General features: G+C 31.5%; 1 protein-coding gene across 17 annotated transcripts in view; it reads right to left on the bottom strand.

Moving 5' to 3' along the window:
• Window positions 1-14,846, bottom strand: part of LOC115209152 (polypeptide N-acetylgalactosaminyltransferase 1) — a 612,460-nt gene that overhangs the window by 428,365 nt on the left and 169,249 nt on the right. The window contains exon 3 of one of the 17 annotated variants that reach the window (XM_036502210.1): window positions 3,889-3,998. The exons of the other annotated variants lie outside the window; for them this stretch is intronic. The gene's annotated coding sequence lies outside the window, so the exon portion shown is untranslated. The remainder of the gene's footprint in view (window positions 1-3,888; window positions 3,999-14,846) is intronic. 17 annotated transcript variants of the gene reach the window in all.

Here is a 14,846-nt window from a genome sequence, read left to right on the forward strand (position 1 = left end):
GTGTGTGTGTGTGTGTGGTGTGTGTGTGTGTGTGTGCCTGTATGTCTGTGGTTAAGAAGTTCACCTCACAATCATGCCACCTTGAGTCTGATTCCATTTTTCATAGTGTCTTGGGCAAGAGTGTTTTGTCATAGTTTTGGATCAAAGCCTTGTGAATAAAGTCAACTCTTTAGCATTTAATCTGGTCATATCCCCCAGCCCAAATATTCTATCGGTTTTATGTTAAACCTGGCCAGGTTCAACTTCTCACACCTGCACTGCAATATCACTCAAAAAATATACAAACACAGCATTGAAATCTTGATTAATTTAAAACAATGTGAATAAATAAACAATACATTTGACAAAGAAATCTAAATGCTCGAGGGTCAAATAGACAGATATTGTACAGAATCCTATTGCATAGACTAAATACAATTCAAAGTTCCGTGCTGATTGTGCCTGGAGTTTATGTTAAAAAGAACAAATGTTTGTGGAATAATCAGTCATATACACTATAATTCATTAAGTAACTCAATTGACCAAATATTTGAAATACTCAATCACTAACACCAACAGAGATCCATTTACCTTTCTAGTTAACTGTGTGTACACCAATTTATAATCTAGTATATCAAGACAATTTATAAAATAAGTATCAGGCTGACATACATTTAAATATTAGAAAGCTTCACTGTACCCTGGCAGATTGTTTCATTTGTTGACAACTCCTCGGATTAGATGTCAAAGATTAGATGTCAAAGGCTTCCTTCAGACTGATAGAAATACAAGGCTGGATATGTATTGATTAAAAGTAGTGCCCAGCATGGGTGTAGTAAAAAAAAAAAAAAAAACATCTACAAGTGTCTGAATGAACCAACAATGGAACCTGTGTGGTAACTTGACTTGATAGAAATAGCAGCTGTGTTACCTCAAATCACATTCTACTGTTTTAAAGAAAGATGAATACATTGAACAATGCAGTCCCAATATACACAAAATTACAATATGGTCATAGCTTGAATACTTTTGGTCACATGTATTATTCTGGGGCTAAATAACAAGTATTCGATTTAACATTTTAAGTGTATAACATGCATTTTGTAAACTCCCTGTTATCCATGATTGTACAGACCTATGCTAACAAGCATTCCAGCATGACCAACCAGTCATCTTCCAGACATAATGTGCCTACATTAATTAATGTGTTCTTTAAAATATCCAGTTGACTAGCCCTGACTGAACAGCCCAAATTCAAAGATGGTCCAACAAAGACCACTTTGTTCTTTCAGACATCATGTATCTAAGATTGCATTCATTTAATGTACCTTCAACCATTCAGGGGAATAAAGTTAATTCAAAAGAGATTTAGCTGCTATTATGGATCTGTTTCATTTTCTTCCACCTACAAATCTTAATCTGAAAATTTTCAGAATCTGTACTGTTGGCATAGTTTTGCATGCTAATGATTGAATATAGCAGTTATTATTTTGGAAAATCTCATCTCATCTCACTCTATATAAACGGCAGTTTGTCTGTCAGGTTGTACCCTCACCCTGACCACGGCTTTCAACCGATTCTGATGAAACTTGAGACACACATAGCCCAATGTCATAATTCGAAACTAACGCAGCGAAAATTTTGAAAAGTTCCCCCAGTTCTGAAAAAATCGATAAATTCGACATGGGGTCGAGAATCTAACCTTTTTATATGCAACACATTTTCTGGGCTGTACGTGGGCTGTTCAAGCGTTGGGAGGCACAATGATGTTTTCATGTTTTCACCCAAAGGGACAGCTAGGAACATTCTATACACAGAAGTATTCGAGTGAAGAGAAGACATTGCAACCTACACATGTGCCTTCGTTCCCCAGAGGGAAAGGACTAGATTGGGTTTAGTCGTTGTCTACTAGGGGCTCTTACATACCCGGGCAACGCCGGGCTATGCTGCTAGTTTATAATAAATTAGAAGCATTTACAGTTCTGTATTTTTAGCTGTACCTTCTTAAGATTGTAATACACTCAAAGATTGGATTTGTTAATCAATTGTCAGGAACAAGTATTTACAATGACCTGTGGTGTGCATACTTGCATGTTCCTGAGGTACTAGGATACCAATTTCATCATAGAACACCTAACCCCTTCAAAAGATACTGCACTACATATCTCAATTTAGTTTAATTTCATAACATTTCATTACACTGTTTTTTTTTTTTAACAGCCTATAAGTCCTTGTTTCATTCTGGCTGTTATTTCTAGCAGCAGGTCAAAAATATTACTCCATCAGCACTTTCTTTCAATTTCACTTTTTGTTTGTTTGCTTTAGTTAAATTCTTTTTTTTAAAAAAAACCTATACAATTTTCAAGATTCCCTTTCTTCAACAATAGTCTGTTTCTTGCCATGGCAATTATGGCTCATTTCATTGGCTAAAAATATATAACTAAATATTTCTATCTTGTTAATTATTAAGTTTTCAAAAAAAAATTTTCCATATGCATGGAAAATTTGAAGACAGTCTATTGAGAATTGAAAAATCTTCAAGTGGCTGGAAGAAAAGGAAAAAGATCCACTATTTCTGCATATTTAGAGGTTCACTCATTGTTTTAATTATTTCACTGTTGTAAGTTAAAGGTGAGAGCGAACAACTGATTTTAAAAAGGTAAGTAAATAAAATAAGCTAATATCATTAATGTATAAATGTTTGCATCATGATCTAAAACTTTCATAACTTTCAAGCATTCAGAGATCAAAAACTGCTATGAAAGGAAAATATTTAAAAAATGCTAATTGCTACTGAATCATCAGTACAAGTTGAGATATTTCAGTTCCAGCTCATTAGAAACTTAGCTTTCACAAGCTGTTCCAAATCCTGATAGGCAGTCAGAGTTTCCATCAACTAATAGATATTATTACACTTAGATGTACTTTAAGTTCTCTATCTTTCTTATTACTACTGCATTGTTTTGCTTCTTTCTGTTTCTTTTTTTTTAATTAACTAGGTGGAGTAAATACCTACACAGACCCATATTGTTTTTCTTTATATTTATCTCGTTTCTTGCCTCTGTGTACAAGTGAGTGCGTGAGAGAGAAGGGAGAGTAAGAGGGAGGGGACGAGAGAATTTACACCAACATAGAAACTAGATTAAAAAAACAAAAGGATTTCCTTAGAGTAATATAGTTCAAAGTATATGATGTAGTAGTGAAGAACTGATTGTTGTTATTATTATTATTATTATTATTATTATTATTATTAATATTATTAAACTGATGGCCTGATAAAAAGGCTTTTTTTCTTTACATATTCTACTCCTCTTTCTCAACTCTCACTTACAACCAGAACAACATAATCAATTTCATTAATTTATCTATTATATAGTTTTATAGTTAAACTGTGGCTAGAATTAATTGTTCCACTCACTATATACACACAAATTTCCTTTTGAACTTTTCAGTACTATTTCTCATGAAATCTTACACTATTCAAGAAATATTCATTTGCAATAACATATCCTCCCAGCAACAAGTGTTGTAAGAAAACATCACATAAAACTTGAACTTATTAATTTCTAATAAAATACTGCATAGCATTCATATATAATATAGTTGTGTGTGTGTATAAATCTGGGTGTGTATCAAAGGCTTTGAATTTAGAGGTATGGTGGCTGGTAAAATGAATGCATAGTAATAGGAGACACTATTTTATAATTTATCTGTTGGTGGCAGTAATATTATTGATTCTTTACATTAGATACATAGAAAGACATTGAAGGGCAAATATTTCGGAACAATTGAATTGATACCAAGATAATATTGGTACTTAATCTATTGACTAATTAGCTGGATTTTAACTTAGTACTATGACTTCTTGAGTTTTTTTTTTTTTCATATATATATATATAATTCACTGACCTTATAAGGCACATGGGCCAGTGGTTAGAACATTGGGCTCACAATCATGAGGTAGTGAGTTCAATTCCTGGACCAGGCTGTGTGTAGTGTTCTTGAGGACAGTGTTGTTTCTGCATGTACAAACAACCACGATTACATCAAAGAGAACAGTCATTTAGCTGATTGGCAAAGCTTCATTCATGCATACTCTACAACTATAATTTCCAGACACACCAACTCTTCTCTCTGCTTCTTTTATTATTACTGCAATGACCTCTGTTTATTTTTTTTTTGGGGGGGGGGTGATATTTAATAAATTAACTGCATACCACTTTAATGTGACCCACTTAACACAGCCACCTTAATTTTTGGGAACAACCATAGCAAATGAAATGACCCAAGTACATTACTGTCTTTATTCTCAGAATTTGAACACATAACATAGAAAGATAAAACTAAATACTAAAATACATTTATTCTAACACTTGTTTTTGCCATACCAGTGATATTCATAGGCATATAAAATTGATTTCAAATTTTGGCACAAGCCCAGCAATTCCAGGGAAGGGGTAAATCATTTACATTGACTCTAGTGCTTGACTGGTACTTACTTTATAAGCCTTAAAAGGATAAAAGGCAAAATTGACCTTAACAAAATTTGAACGCTGAACATAAAGAGGAACGAAATGCCACAAAGCATTTTCCCCAGTGTGCTAACAATCCTGCTAGCTCACCATCTTTCATATGCATATAATATTACCACATATTTACTTGCAGTCATGGCTTGGGTAGTTCTTATGAATTTAAGATTTTAATCCAATATAATTATTTTGTTCAACCCACGGTTCACCTACCTCTGCTACCTGCTATAACTCCTCCCCAAAAACAGAGTATCCACTACAACAAAGAAGTTTACTCAGAACACCATTTTTGTCTACAATGTGTGTCATTCACCTCTGAAGCAAAATAATATTTAAAATCCTCCCAAGGTCTGCCAAGCAGCAATAAATGTTAACACCTATTTAGATATGGTTCAATAATCATTTTAAAGCTTACTCATCAGAAATTAGTTGCTTCTTTTTATTATCAGGAAGCATATTTCTTTAATGAATCGGACATCTAAAAGTTGGTTTTATCATAGTTATTTATTGGCAATTAAACCAAACCAATTATGTAGCTAAAGGGAGAGAAAATAACACTTTTCTTTATTGTTGTTTTGAATATTCAACATGTTCAGCTAATTTCATAAGTGACAAAATAATTTTTTATACTACACCTATTCCAGTAGAGATGACTGATTTTAGTACATCGTCTCTCACACTTCTAGGATCTTTGTGGTTTTCATCACTGTTTACAATTTTGTTCCAATTGTTTTCAAATTTGGTGTGTGGATTAAGTTTTGTATACTAATTATGATAATGAAATTCATGTTTCATATATATCCATAATTAATAAGTTATTAGCCTTTAATTTTGCAAAATTTGGGTATTTTAGCCATTCAGAAGCGAGTATTTTACACATCACCATGGTAAAAAAAAAACTGTTTCCATAGTAACCGAAGACACTGCACATGCGCACAAGGAAACGGAGGAGATATGAGAAAGATAATCTATTACAATAATACACGTCTTTTTCTTCATCAGAGTATATGAATGAGAAAGGAAGGGTGATAGGTGAATAAGGAAAGAAGTGATGGCAAAGTGGTGGGATGGTGAACATTCAACACTGAAAAGAAAAATCAAACAGCATTTCAACTCCAAGTGTGTATGTGTGTGCATGTGAATGTATGTGAACACTGACAAGTGTATTAATTTGATTTACCATCCATATTTATATATAAAATACTACAATTAGTTGTCATTTTTTATGGCACAGGGCCAGTTAGTTTATTTTATAAAATTCTAGAGTATTACAAACTTTCATTCTTGAATTTTTTTAACTAATAAATGTCTGTTTTAAACAATCTTTTGACTGTTATTTCTAGCAACTCCTGTGGGTTTGTTTGTTCATAGCTTTTAAATATTTAATTTGCTCGTGGATGTTTTAATGTTAACTTCATTTGTGTATATTCTAATATTTTGACAGTTATTTCTAGCAATGTTTTGACATGCCAATGCCTCCCCCACCCTCTGATGATGGAAGAGGCAGTGAATGCACTGTTTTCTGATTGGCTGAAAATTATCAAACATTGAACACCTGTAACATTTTTGCAAAATTTTTCTGGAATAAAATGAATAACAAATTCGGATTCAGTGTCAAAAATTACATTTATATGATACATTAAATTTTTTTTTAAAGATAATTGTAAACAGTGATGAAAACCACAAAGATCCCACTTCTAAATTTCACCTAGCTTGGTGAATATGCCACTGGAATACAGGTAAAGATACAGAGGTGATACCTCTTCAACAATGCTTTGCTTAGTTCACTTAACTTTCAATGACTTATAAGTATATTAAGAATAATTAATTTTTCAAATGATGTCTATTTTTCTTTACCCCAACTTTTTCTCTCCAACAAAAGTAATGCTCAGACAAATAGCAGTAACAAGCAATATGGGACTACTCAAAATTTTAATTGCTGTGATCTATACCTAAATAAGCAGTTTTGTAGATAGCTTGTTGTTTGTTAGTTAGGAATATCAAAGGTTTGATTAAATTTTATTCATTATATAAAGATAGCATCTTTTAGAAACTATTGGAAGATCAAAAAATCTGGATAATAAGTAAAAAAAATATCTTGCATGTTATCTCTGCATTAGAACTAATATAATTATAATTCCAAATAACTCATTTTCATATCAGCAGAGGGAAGGATAAATTCACTTCAGACTGACATTGCAGGGATAAAAGAGAAACTCATAATATAGACAAAAAGCTTCCTGCTGTTTTTGATTATATCAGTGAATTCAAATCCTTAATACCTTAGGCTGATATTGAATATTATTTGATTGATCAAGGTGTGTGTGTGTGTATCTTGGTTTGCTTGTATATCAGAATTTCCTCCTGATATATTTTTAGCCACGTGAACCTTTCTGACATAACATAAATTCCCTGTCGTTTTATTTAACTACCTAACACACCTGTATGTCAAACTGACGTGTACAGAATGTATGTAAATGTCTTCTAAGTCTTCTAATGTGGCTTTTATGGACTGATACAAAGTTCCAGGTTCCTGATGAATCTGATGGAGAATCCTGGAGATTTACGAGAACAAAAGCATGTAAAAATAAGAAGCAACTGTAGTGAATCTGAACTCATCTCCACTTAGCCAGTATGTTTCTTACATGTAAGTACTCAGTTTCAAGTGTACATGTTTGTTTATCACTTTGTATTGATTCTTATGGAAAACATTAACAACATAACTTCAATCCTTGAAGATTACATATTTTTGCTTTTATAAGAGATATTATTATTGTCGACTTTGCCTTTCATCCTTTCAGAGTTGGTAAAATGTTACCAGTTGAGCATTGGGGTTGATGTTATCGACTAGCTCGCTTCCCCCAAATTGTTGACTTTGTGCCAAAATTTGAAATTATTATTATTATTATTATTATTATTATTATTATTAAGATGCCAAGGTGGAAGAACCATTAACACACAAAACAAGATGCTTAACAACATTTCATCTGTCTTTAATTTCTGAGTTCAAATTTCAAATTCTGCTGAGGTCAACTTTACCATTCATCCTTTTGTGGATGACTCAGTTTCAATTCAAAGTTGAAGCAATTTCCATTTCCCATGTGCTGCTAATGTGAAAGACAAGAATATCACACTTTTTTTTTTTAAATTAGAAACATTTTTTTTTCTATAACTATAACTCTGGGCCTCTACATCTAGTAAGAAAGTGTTTTGAGTTGGAATAATAGTGTTTTCTTTGCCTGTCATCACTCTAGGGGTTGACTAGTTATTTTAGCCCTGTGCGAGCTCTGATCAAGCAGGTTTGTGTTCAAAATAGTTTTGAATTAATCAAGTATCATCTTGTAGCTTTTCGATGATGTAATTGTTCACCTTTTCTTACATAAAGACACAGGTGTCACTGGTTCCCCACTTTATCTTCTGGTTTGGTGTGAGAGGGAGTGTAAACCCTTAAATGTGTTTCTTGAGTACGATGCATACTCATCTGGAATAATAAACAGTACACTATCTAAATTTAATCTGAATGTATTCACATTTATTCCACACATATCTTTTATGTTTTAAAGGGGGATATTGAACAGCTGAGTTCATTGAATTTCAAGGATTGGAATGTTTTTATTTCAGTTCACAATTGAAAGGCTGAACCTTAAAGATTAATGATAGATATCTGGGATTTAATCCATTGTTGCTTGTTGAGTAATACGCACATAAAATGCAGAATCATGATTTTAATTGCTAGGTTTTACGCAGAATGCATCTGAGATTGCAATCTTCCCAGGACTCTGTATCCATTTTGCAACGTGTTAGAAAGTTGCTAACAAAATGCTCGAAACTTCTTGGTATATAATTGCATGTCATTATTTCAAGAGTCTCCTTGTAAATTGTATGGGTATTAGACAAAGCCCTGGAAAAGGTCATGGGCAGTGCCCTTCCTCATCTAAGACATTAGAAAGAAATAGGGCATGACTGTTCTTCTATAGATGTTTTAAAATTCATGTATAAAATCAATTGTAATTCTTATTTATTCCCACTGTTTTGAATTAATCATGCATTACTTGCAGTTTTGATATCTTGATGATGTGGCTGTTTATCTTTAGAATGACATTGTATGGTAGAGTACTTCACTATTTACTCTCATCAGTATACCTGCTTCAGAAATTGAGCTGGTAATTAAAGCTATGTTTATAAAAGCTAGGGATATAAATATTTTAATTACTGTTTTCATTTTTTTTTTCCTTAATCTTACAATTATTTCATTCAATCAAAAACATTTCATTTGGAGTACTGCAAACTGATGTCATTAATGAAAACTAGATAACAATGAATTACAAAGTTAAAGATTACAAGCATAAAATAACAGAAAGAAGTCACTAGTGATTTCCTTCTTGTATCTATTATTTGAAGAATTATAGATCCTACAAACTGTCTGATGATCACTGACATTGAAAAGTTACAAATAAATTATTTAGTTTACAGGAAAACATGACATATCTCCGACATTGTTATTAAATTTATCAGCTAAACTCTATTTTAGGCTAAAGGCAATTAATAAGTAGGTTTAAATATCAAAACTGAAAATATATCAAATCTGTATTTTTTTTTCTCTCAATACAGACAAATATATTAGACCAAATGTTTTTTCCCAATTATTTTTTATTACCTGACACCTATATATCATTTTGGAAAACTATCATGTTCATTTTGAAAAACTATCATGTTATTGTAAACTTGAAATCCTAAAATCAAAACAAACTATAAATATCTGAAAAGATTGCAGTTTCACTTTATAAAAAAATGGAAAGAACAAACCTATGACTATTCAATTACAAAGATATGTGGGCAAGAATGTGCCTGATAGTTATTTTGAAATCAAATTGCATTAAAAAAAACATCAACCAGCTAAATTTTAAATGCTTTACTTTATTTCAAATAAACTTTCCTGATGATAAAGACAATCTAGTTGTAAAACTACAGCAGTACCAAAAAGAAAAAAAATCAATTACTTAACTATCATTTCAATATAAATATTAAACCTTCAGTATTCAGATTACTCTATCAAATGTGACGGTTATTCATTAGCACTGCTTTGAATTATCATGCACTACCTTAGAGCTGTAAAATTTTGATGATGCGATCATCCATTTCTAGAACAATATTGTAGGGTAGGTGTGAGAGGTCTAATGTGGTCAGCTTGAACATAAAACAGGTAGAATATTTGAGCCTGATATAATGAGTTTTAAATGCTAAAGGGCTAACCATACCAGGAATTTTAAGTGTAAAATGAGTGAAGTCTTCAATTGTTGCAATCTTAAAATACAGATCTTTTCTGATTGGCTGCCTCTTTTCAATTTCTGTTCCAATTGATTTCATATTTGGTGTAATGATATAGTCTTGTATGTTAATCATTGACATGAAATTCATTTTTGTCATAAATCAGTAAATAAAGAGTTAATAGCTTTTAAAGTTTGCAAATTCTGGGTAATTTTAGCCAACCGCAAGCCACAGGCATATAGATGCTTGTTTCCATAGTAACAAGCCAAGTTGTTACCAAGCTGCTTACTTATGTGGTCGTTTAGTGCTTATTAAATGGTGGCTGTGAGATATGCTAAAAATAATCGCTAAATAGGCCTTAAATCACACACCAACTTTTTTTTCTTTTTTGCATAATCATATGAATTCCCATGGGTAGAATACAAATTCACAAAATAAATTTCTGAAAATTCCCCCCAAAAAATGAAGTTACGAGGGGTAATATGGTGTGCGTAAAGCAGAACTCCACCAATATTTCATTTGTTTACAGTTGACAACACTTGCTGCCATGCACAAAATGACAACTTCCAAATCCTGTTTTCTGACTGAGTAAAAATGATGAACTTTAAACTTCTGTAACTATTTCAAAAAAAATTTCTGGAAAAAGTTAAATATCCCCTGAGATTCTGCATGAAAAATTACATTGATATACCAAATTTTAAAATTTTCACTAAACTTTGAAATTTCCACAGGTGCAGTCACACAGAAAAGATCTTAAAATACAAACATGTTCATTACTGTTTGAAAAATTTCAAAATATTCAAAGTGAAAAAAAAATTGTCAGCTCTTTCTGAACCTAAGGAATTCATCAGGCTGGAATTCAGCCTCAGTTTGCCTAGGAGCAGTAATAAAATAAAAAAGAAAGTTATGCACCTAAAATTTAACATTTATACTAGGACTAGACTGTACAATTTAAAAGCCATTATTACAAATAGCTTATTCTACTTCCAATAAAATCATTAACCAGTATATAATTCAACTTGATTAACAAATTTATTTAATATTCTATATTGTAAATTATGAATTTAAAGGTTAAAGGTTTCCAGTAGGTCACTTACTGGTTCACTACATTTTTAACAAGAACAACAAATCAGTGTCTGCAAATCAGAGGATTTTGTTTGAAGAGCACTGGTTTTTCACTAATGTTTACATCATTCATAGAGAAAGGTAGACATTCTTAAAAAGTTTATACCTACCAAATTCTATACAAAAAGTATTGGTCACATCATCATCTTTAAAACAGGTATGAAAACCCAGCCAAATGATTAATGCTGCACTTGGTCAAAAAAAAAAATATCCTAATCTAAGCAAGCATGGAAAAACAGAGAAAAAAAAGGGCAATGTTGGTGGTGATGAAGATCAGGATGGATGATATTTATATATGGATTTTTCTTGATCACTTTATTCATATTAAGTCTCCATCTGCCAACCTCCTCTAATCCTCATTACTCTTTCATCAATTACTTACTTCCAATTTTACCAATGTATCTTTCTACTGTCACTCTAGCTCTTTCCCATCATGCCACCAGTGTAACGAGAGATAGCATTGTATTGGCTCTATTTGCATTCAATCCCAATTTACCACCAACTTTTTCTATTGCTACCCATCATTCTCTCTCCCATTACTCCTCTTATTCACACTCTCTTACTATCACTGATCTTCATGGTATCCATTAATCTCTCTCTCTCTCTCACATACACACATTACTCTCTCCTTTACCACTTGTTGATATCCATAAATCTCACTTTCAGCACTCCCTTTTCCCCATAACATTACTCATATCATTTCTGTTACTCATTACATCCCTCCTCCCTCTCCATTTACTCACTTCTCTATCACCTCTTGCTCTAGTTCTATCACTCTCTTGTATCACTCTCACTAGTTCTTTTTCATCCCAATCTTTTAATCTCCTTACCAACACCCATCATGTAACAGTCACTACCTCACTCTTGCTCCAGTAACTCTGGCTCTGTTCTCACTCAGTTGTGTGGTAAAGAAAAAATGGTGAACGGAGAGAGTGTAGGGAAAAAGGCACTCCTTTAATTTTGTCAGGGACAAGACAACCACTCTAGTATTGAGATAAAAAAATGCATCCAGTACACACTGTAAAACAATTGAAGATAGGAAAGGAATCCAGTAATAAACACCACAACAAAATAAAACATGAAAGCAATCTGTCCAAGAGAGAAGTAATTCTAGATAAGAACAGACTGAAACTTAGAAAACCCATCCAGGTCATGCTACATGCAAAAGAAGATTTAAAATGATGATAATGGTGATGCTAAGATCTAAAAGTTGTCAGCTCCCCAAATCCTTTCTATTAATCTTTACAGTATTTATGAAAAGCAGAGAGAACCCATAATACTGGTGTTGAATACATTATGTAAACATCCTCATCTTCATATAGAAAGACTTTTGAGGCTTAAAAAAAGAAAGGATTCTAAACTAAGTTCATGGAAATGCAGCAGATGTGGCTGGAATATGTACCTTATAGTTTGATATCTTAGATTTTAGAATTTGCATTTTGTTGAATAATTATATTATTCATGGTGAATAAAATAAACATCTGTTTATTTTAGTCAAATCATAACACATCTACCTTACAAAAAAAGATGTGTACATATGTGCATGTATGAGTTGCCCTTCATAAAGAAATCACTAAACAGTTTGCATGAACAAGAGTAGGCCACTTGAATATCAGAACAAATCTTCGTATTCATTCTACCATTTGAAAAAAATATAAAAATCAATAACAAGGAATCAATATTTGAAACAAAAATAGCACAACCTTCCCACACCTCTAAACTTGCTCAATGAATCTACTGAAATTAACTTTTGTAGTTAACCAACAATATTAATTTCTTGCTATTGTATTCCTAAAAGAAAACCCTAAAAAAAAAAATCATACAAAGTATGGATTCCCTACACCATCAACTAACCATAGTAGTCTAAGCAAGTTATTACTATATGAAAACTACAACTACAACCTATTTTATCATTTTCCTTTGACTGCTTCCATCAGAGTTACTGAAACATAGCTGATTCTTGCTTCAGCATAGTAGAAATTTTTTAAGACATGAATGGTGTTTTATTAATTAAATGTTAATACAAGGTCATATCAAAAGTAGCTTTTAATAGAAACAGTTCTACATCATTGAACAATTTTGCTTGTGTTCATGTCATTCCTTTTGGAATCATATAGTTGCAGAGAACCAAATGTTACAAAATAGAAACTTATTATAGGATAATTTCACTGGTGGTTCTGATACACAGTAATCATTTTTGATGTTATTTGCCTGATATCAGTTTCTTGTCTACATTACCTGCTTGGTTTTTGAGGTAGATTAATGTCCAGAATATGTTCTAGCATGAGATGTCTGTATCAGTACTGAATAATATACATTTTATTTGAGGTGTATTGGTTCACAAGCAATTTCTTTAAATGTCTTTTTAGCTTGTGAACATTTTTTTGTTTTTGAGATTAAATATTTTCCTAAAAAGTAAAAAAATCATAAACGGTAAAGCGTTAACCTTTTTTCTTCTACTAGCCTCCCAAGAGATGTTATTTTGAAGATGGTTCATCTCCTTAGCTGGCAGCCATTATTTAGATTAAAAAAGCTGCCAACAACTGATTTGTTTGTTATAATCTGCTTGTTAACATGTGAATATTTACTGATCACTTGACAGGATTTGAACACATTATATAAAGTCCTTTATTAATTTTCAGAGTGGACAAGATGCTTGTACATATATTTCCCAATGAAGAATAAGACATGATCTTTATAACTTTTCTATGAAAAAGTCATTGACAAAGTAGAAATTCATGACTCTTCAACTCAGATTAATATATTGTCTTCTTAACTTTGTGACTCTTCAATGTGTGAACAAACATTAGGGAGTAAATCACAGCAAAAATAAATATACATACTCTGATGCAAAGAAAATATTGCAGTTGTAAATTCACCCACTTATTAAGTTGATAAAGAATGTGAAATTCATATAACCAATTTTGCAAAAGGAAGTTTTGTTTGTGGTTTATCTAATGTATCAATAAATGTGTAAAATATACTGTAAATATAACCATTTCTTTTTTTTTTTTTTTTTTTTTTTTTTTGCAATGGATTATAAACAAGATAGGATATATTTCAGTTGAAGATTAGAATTAAAAATGGCAAAAAAGCATCTAATGCTGATTATAACTGGAACAATGTCAAAAGTGGTAAAGAAATAATATCCTCTGGTTTAAGAAAAGAACTACTTCAAATGAATAAGAATAAAAACAAAACTCAAAATAATGTATAGCTCATAGCTCTAGGCTGAGTTAGTTTCAAAAACCAAGAAACATATCTTATTTGGATAAAACAAATTTCAGGACTTTTTTTTTTTATGAAGACTGAAGGCATAATAGTACGACTGGCTTGCATATAATCTGAAAAACAATATTATTATATATTGAATTTTACAAAACTACATAATAACAATGTTTGAATGCTGACAGCTAAATATTAAATCATATGAAAGTGAAAGCAATATAGTATGCTTGTTTGAAAATATTCAAAAGTATATAAAAAAAGAATTTAATGAAAAAAAAAGTAATAATAGTCTTAAATACTCTTTGTTCTGTTTAAATTAAAAATGGAAATTAAAAATTTTTTGGAGAAAGCCATGGATAAAATCAAGTTTCAAGATTTACACTGTTTAAATTAGTGACAACTAAGTGATTATCAAAGATATTTACACTAAAAATATTCAAAATCAAGCAATCTCTCTTCTCAAACTGAAGTTGTCAGACTAGATGACAATTTTATTTTATTACAACCATTAGTATTACTGAAAAAAAAACTAAGGACAGATGGCTAATGGTTTCATTGTCTCCTCCTTAATAGAGAATTTCTGCTAGTTTTCAGTTAAATGGTTGCACTTTATACATTGCAATGGATTTCTCTATCAATTTTAGGCTAATGTTTGCAATGAAGTATATAACAGTAAATGTCTCCTGATTTTAAGTTAATGGTTGCACTCTCTACAGA

The sequence above is a fragment of the Octopus sinensis genome, linkage group LG1 (assembly GCF_006345805.1).
Source record: "Octopus sinensis linkage group LG1, ASM634580v1, whole genome shotgun sequence".
Lineage (NCBI taxonomy): Eukaryota > Metazoa > Mollusca > Cephalopoda > Octopoda > Octopodidae > Octopus > Octopus sinensis.